This window comes from Melanerpes formicivorus, unplaced genomic scaffold (genome assembly GCF_026170545.1).
Source record: "Melanerpes formicivorus ecotype bairdi unplaced genomic scaffold, bMelFor1.0.p_v2 SCAF_61, whole genome shotgun sequence".
NCBI classification, from domain to species: Eukaryota; Metazoa; Chordata; class Aves; order Piciformes; family Picidae; genus Melanerpes; species Melanerpes formicivorus.
This window is the reverse complement of record NW_027142413.1, coordinates 776,414-782,248: the sequence shown is the minus strand read 5'-3', so window position 1 is coordinate 782,248 and position 5,835 is coordinate 776,414.

Genomic DNA, 5,835 nt, shown 5'->3' with positions numbered 1-5,835 from the left:
ATGCAATCATCCAGCCAATTCTTTATCCACTGAACAGTCCACCCATCAAATCCATATCTTTCCAGTTTAGAGAAAGGGTGCTGTAGGGGACTATGTCAAAGGATGTTAGATAGATGACATCAATTGGTCTTCCCTTGTCTGCTGGTATAGTTACATCATCGTAGAAAGCCATTAATTTGTTCAGGCAGGTCTTGCACTTGGTGAAGCCATGCCAGCTGTTACAAATAACCTCCATGTTCTCCATGGTGGTGCTTTCATATAGCTTTCAGGAGGATCTGTCCCATGATTTTCCAAAAAAAAAGAAAACAAAGAGGTTGACAGGCTGGCAATATCTAGAGTCCTCTTTTTATTTTTACCCTTAAAAAAAAATGGGTGTCATGTTTAACGTTTCCCTTCTTCCAGTCTCCAGCAACTTCATCTGACTGCCTGGACCTTTCAAGTATTATGGAGAGTAGCTTTGCACCTCCGTCATCCAATTCTTTCAGAACTCCGGGATGCATCTCATTAGATGCCACAGATTTATGTTTGTTCAGGTGACCCTGAACTTGATCTTGCTTTATAGTAGGAGGGCTTTTCCCCTGCTGATCTGCACCTAGTGGTCCATTGATTTGGAATGTTGGCAGAGCAAGATTGCCAGTGAAGAGGGGAAAAAAAAATGATGAGCACCTCAGCCTTCTCCTTGTCTGTTGATATCAGCTCTCCATTCTCACTCATCAGAGGGGGTACGCTTTCTTTAACTTTTCTTTGTTGGTTGACGTACCTGTAGAAGTTTTTCTTGTTATTCTTTGTGCCCCTTGCCAGGTTCAGCTCCAGATATGCCTTGGCCTTCCTGACCTCATCTTTATACAACTGGTCAGTGTTCCTATACTCCTCCCAGGTTACCTCTCCCTGCTTGCACTATCTGTGCAGTTCCCTGTTGCTCTTTATTTTGACCAGCATGTCTCTCTTCAGACACGGTGGCCTCTTCTTTGCCCAATTTCTTATACATGGGTAAAGAGGACGATGGAGATTGGAGTCAATCCAGCTGACCAATATGATCAAGTATTGTTCCTTTATTGTTCCAGTGTTGCAGGCCGATGGTGCAGGCCTGTAGTGCGAGTATAGCACAGTAAAGTAAAGTGCAGAAGAAGAAGAGACAGGAAAGGCAGAAGTGCGTAGCAAGGGAACTGCTACAACTTGTATAAACTCGGAGTGCCCTCTTGGCATGGTGTCATTGGTTCCCTATGAGTGACCACACATTGCACTATTATGGATTATTGGTCCAACTGCTAACAACACGCAAGGTTTGTTGATGCAGGTGCGTGTCCTGTTGTCCCAAGATAACTGTCCATGTTTATAGCTACCAGTGCCCTGTTTTAGTTACATGCTGCAGGCACAGCACTGTTTTGCTACACTGCTAGCTGGCTCTGCACTTATGTTGAGCATGACCTACCACCATGTCAGGCTCTAGGCCTGCACTGCCAGATTGCTCACACTGCTCGTCGCTGGCATTGCCACACATGGGGATTGAGAGCTATTGCACTCTAAGGAAAATGTCCTTAAAGGTCTGACAGCTCTGCTCTGCTTCCCTGTCCCTGAGGATGATTTCCCATGAGATACTACTGACTAATTCCTTAAGGAGCTGGAAGTTTGCCTTCCTAAAATGTAGAGTCCTGGTTCTGCTCCTTGCCTGTCCTGTATCACATAGGACTGCAAACTTCACCAGTGCATGATCACTGCAGCCCAGGATGCCCCCAGTCTTAACATCACTGATGAGTTCACTTGCATTTGTCACCATCAGGTCATTTATGTTGTGCAAGAGGGGAACGCAGGATCTGCACTCAAGTTGTCCACCTTTGATATCTGTTTATATACATCTTGCTGTTCACTTACACAAGTTATGCAAAACCCTGTGTTAAATGTTTCATATTTTGGAGGGAAAATAAATCTAGGATCTGTTGTCCTTACAATTCTGCAAACAGGTGTAGTTGCAGTTGTGATCTGAATGATGACAACACAGCTGTTTCCTGTGACATGGCTCACATGCAGAGACAAGGTATGAAATGAGCCACCAGACAAGCCCCAGCATTCACATACATTTTTTCACCCACACCTGCATTTGCACCTATGGAAAAAGGTGATCAGAGAGCTGGAGCACCTCCCCTACAAAGACAGGCTGAAAGAATTTGGACTGTTTAGCCTGCAGAGGAGAATGCCTCCAGGACACCTTATAGCTACATTTCAGTATCTGAAGGAGACCTACAGAAAGGCTGGGAAAGGACTGTTTAAAAGGGATTGTAACAATAGGACAAGGAACAATGGTTTTAACCTGGAGCAGGGTAGATTTAGGTTAGATGTAAGGAGGAAGTTCTTTACAATGAGAGCAGTAAAGTACTGTAACAGGCTGCCCAGGGATGTGGTTGAGGCCCTGTCCCTAGAGAAGTTCAAGATCAGACTTGATGTAGCCCTGAGCAGCTTCATGTACTTGGAAGTGTCCCTGCTCACTACAGAGGGATCGAACAAGATGATCATTGAGGTCCCTGGTGAACAGACACTGAAGCCCATGGTCAGGCGTGAGAAAAGGCTGTTTAGAAAGGACAATCAGGGAAGCAGAGGAGGGAAGCCTATGATGATACCAACAGGGCAGTACTCATCTATAAAGCTGGAGGACATGCTCATTGAGCATGTCTCTGGCTCAAGAACAAAGATGGGGTGCAGTGTGAATGAGTTTGCAAGAGCTACCTGACCAAGAGGACATAGCAGAGGAGGCTCTGTAAAATGACTAGTAAAGGTCTCCTGTTTTCAGGCTCTCAGCCTCATTGGTTTTCAACCCTCTAGACACTGACAACACATCACTGTGTGAACATTCCAGGAAAATCCTAGGTACTGTTGGTGATAATTTCTTAACATAGAATGTTAGAGTATCAATTGTAACTAATTCCTCACCAGACCTGCTGCTCACAAAGGTGAGGAGCTAGTGGAAAAAGCAGTCACGGTTGGAAGCTTGGGTTGCAGTAACTACAGGATGATCTGTATGAAGGCAAGCTGGGAAGGAAAGCAGCAGTGTTATGACTCTGGATTTCAGACTTTGGTTTATTTTCAGGGAATCACTAGGCAGAGTGCCCTGGGAAGCAGCCATGAAGGGGAAAGGTGCCCAGGAAAGCTGGCAGGAAGAACATTTATTGAGAGCTCAGGAACAAACCATCCTGTTGTACAGGAGGACTGGGAAATCTGGCAGAAGGGCTGCTTGGCTTAGCCAGGAGCTTCTCAATGAACTAAGATACACATAAAAGGAGTGCATGAGAAACGGAAACAAAAGAGAGGACAGGAAAGAAGTGTTCAACAATATTGCTTGGCGATGCTTAAGAACAAATGCTGTAAGGACAAAGTTAAGATGGTCACAACAGAAGATGGGTGTGGAGCTAAAACTGGCCAGGGACACAAATGGCAATAAAATGTATTACAAGAATGTTAGGTGTAAAACAAAGTGAATGAATGAGGAGACAGTCTGATGATAAACACAGAAACAACTGAAGTACCAGAGTCTTCTTTTGCTTTTATCTTCAGAGGCAAAACCTGCTCCAGAACTCTGTTTGTGTATGGCAGGTACAGCCATGCAGACAAATACAAAAGACAAAGGTTGAGGCTTGCTAGGAGCTGATAAAGATTAGCTTAACATCTTGCAGATATGAAATGGCACCTCAGGGCCCAGAAGCCCTCACCCTGCTTTTTCACTGTTTGGAGGACTCAGCCCCTTGTGACCACAGTGCACCCTCAACTTAGAGTACAAATGGAGTCCCACTATGGAGTAATTTGGATTTGGTCTCCATGGAGCAAGTGGCCTGGCAGCTGGATCCTCTCCCCTCAGACTGGAACACAATCTAATGAGCCCTTAGCCCAAGTATGCTGAATGTATATATTTGGGGTACCCTGAGTAGTAATTTTCCCTGTATGAGTCAGTGAGTGCACATTTTGGTTTGTCTTCCTCTCAATAGCTTCCATGTTAAGATAAAAGACCCCAATGTTCACCTGTCTCAGAGCCCAGCACTCTTGGTGGAACTATTTTGCTAAATTAACTTTGGCCTCCACTTTTTGATGCCTCAGCAAAGACTTCTTCTGACACAGCTCAGGAGGTTAAAACAATCAAATAGCTTAACTGTTCAAAGTAACAGGTACAACAGATTAGGGATTGCTGGTGATAAATGAACTGACTGAAAGATGATCTCAGGATTAATAAATCTTGGGTAACAGCTGAAAAAGTTGGGGATGCAAACCTTTGCTGTAGCTCTAACATAACAGAAATGTAGCAAAGGTGGTCTCAGGATTAATAAATCCTGGTAACATCTGACACAGTTGGAGATGCAAACCTTTGCAATGGCGCTAACAGTAGTGCAGCACAAGTTCAGCTGCGTATTGATGGCACAATTCTCACCAAAGACGTGTCCTTGTCTTAGTGAAGGAAAAGAAGTACAGCCCATTGACTGTCAGGTAGCTGTAAGAGAGCAGTAAGTTCTCCCTTCAGCCTCCTCTTCTCTAGATTAAGAAATCTAGGTTCACTCAGACGCTCCTCAGAAGATTTGTTTTCCAGACCCTTCACCATCTTTGTTGCCCTTCTCTGGACAGGCTCCAGCAACTCAATGTCTTTCTTTTAGTGAGGGGCCCAAACGTGAACACAGTATTTGAGATGTGGCCTGCCCTGTGCTGAGTACAAGGGCACAATCACTTCCCTCATCCTGCTAGTCACACTGTGGCTGATTCAGGACAGGATGATGGTGGTCTTCTTGGGCACACTGCTGGCTCACATTGAGCCAGCTGTTCACCAGCACCTCCAAGTCTTTCTCTGCTGGGCAGCTTTCCAGCCACTATCCCCCAGGACCACAGAATTGTATGGGGTTGCTGTGAATGAGGTACAGGACTGAGCTGGTTTAAGACAGACCTCTCTCTCAAAAGCAAGCCCTCCCTACAAAAAAAATAAATGAAAAGGGATGGAAATTAATACACACACACACACACACACACACAAAGATCCTGTGACTGAGATAAGGACTTCACTGGAAATAATACAATGTACAGTTACCTTAGCCTATATCACAGAAAAACACAGGAAAAAGTGGTAGGAGGAGCAGAAACCAGGAATTAAATGGCCCTCTTCTACCCCCCCACCAGCCTGCAGCCAGTCCAGTGGCAAAGACCAACACCTCAAAACTAGATACTGGAAGCAGCAATCGGAAACAGGAAGCCTCTCGTGTTACAGTCAAAACTCCAAGCCCCATAATACTTTGCTCTGACCAGCACTTTTGTTTTAAAGCTGTCATGATCTCAGCATGGTATTGAATGTTCATCAGCAGATTCAATTGGCTAAACCCATGACAAGGAATCAGCACCTGACCTTGTTAAACCTCATATAATTGACCTTGGCCTATTGATCCAGTTTGTCCACGTCCCCCAGCAGAACCTTCCTGCTTTTGAGCAGATCAACATTCCTGCTTAATTTTAGCTAAACAAGACTGGCTTCAAAACTGAGCTCTGGAGAACACCACTTGTGACCAGCTGCCAACTAGATTTAACTCCATTCACCAACACTCCCTGGGCTTGGCCATCTAGCCAGTTTTTACCCCAGTGAAGAGTATGCCTCTCTATGCCATGAGATGCCAGAAGCATTAATGAGAAGCTTGACAGCATCCAAAGGATAAATGCTGTCAACATCGGTGTTCTCTCTATGTTAAAAGGTGAAAACTCTAGAGGAAATGCTGTGAGAATTGGGTCTTTTCAGCCTGGAGAAAAGACAATTTAGGGGAGACTTTGTTACTTCTGGTGTTTAAAGGATGGCTATGATTATATGATTCTGTGATTATG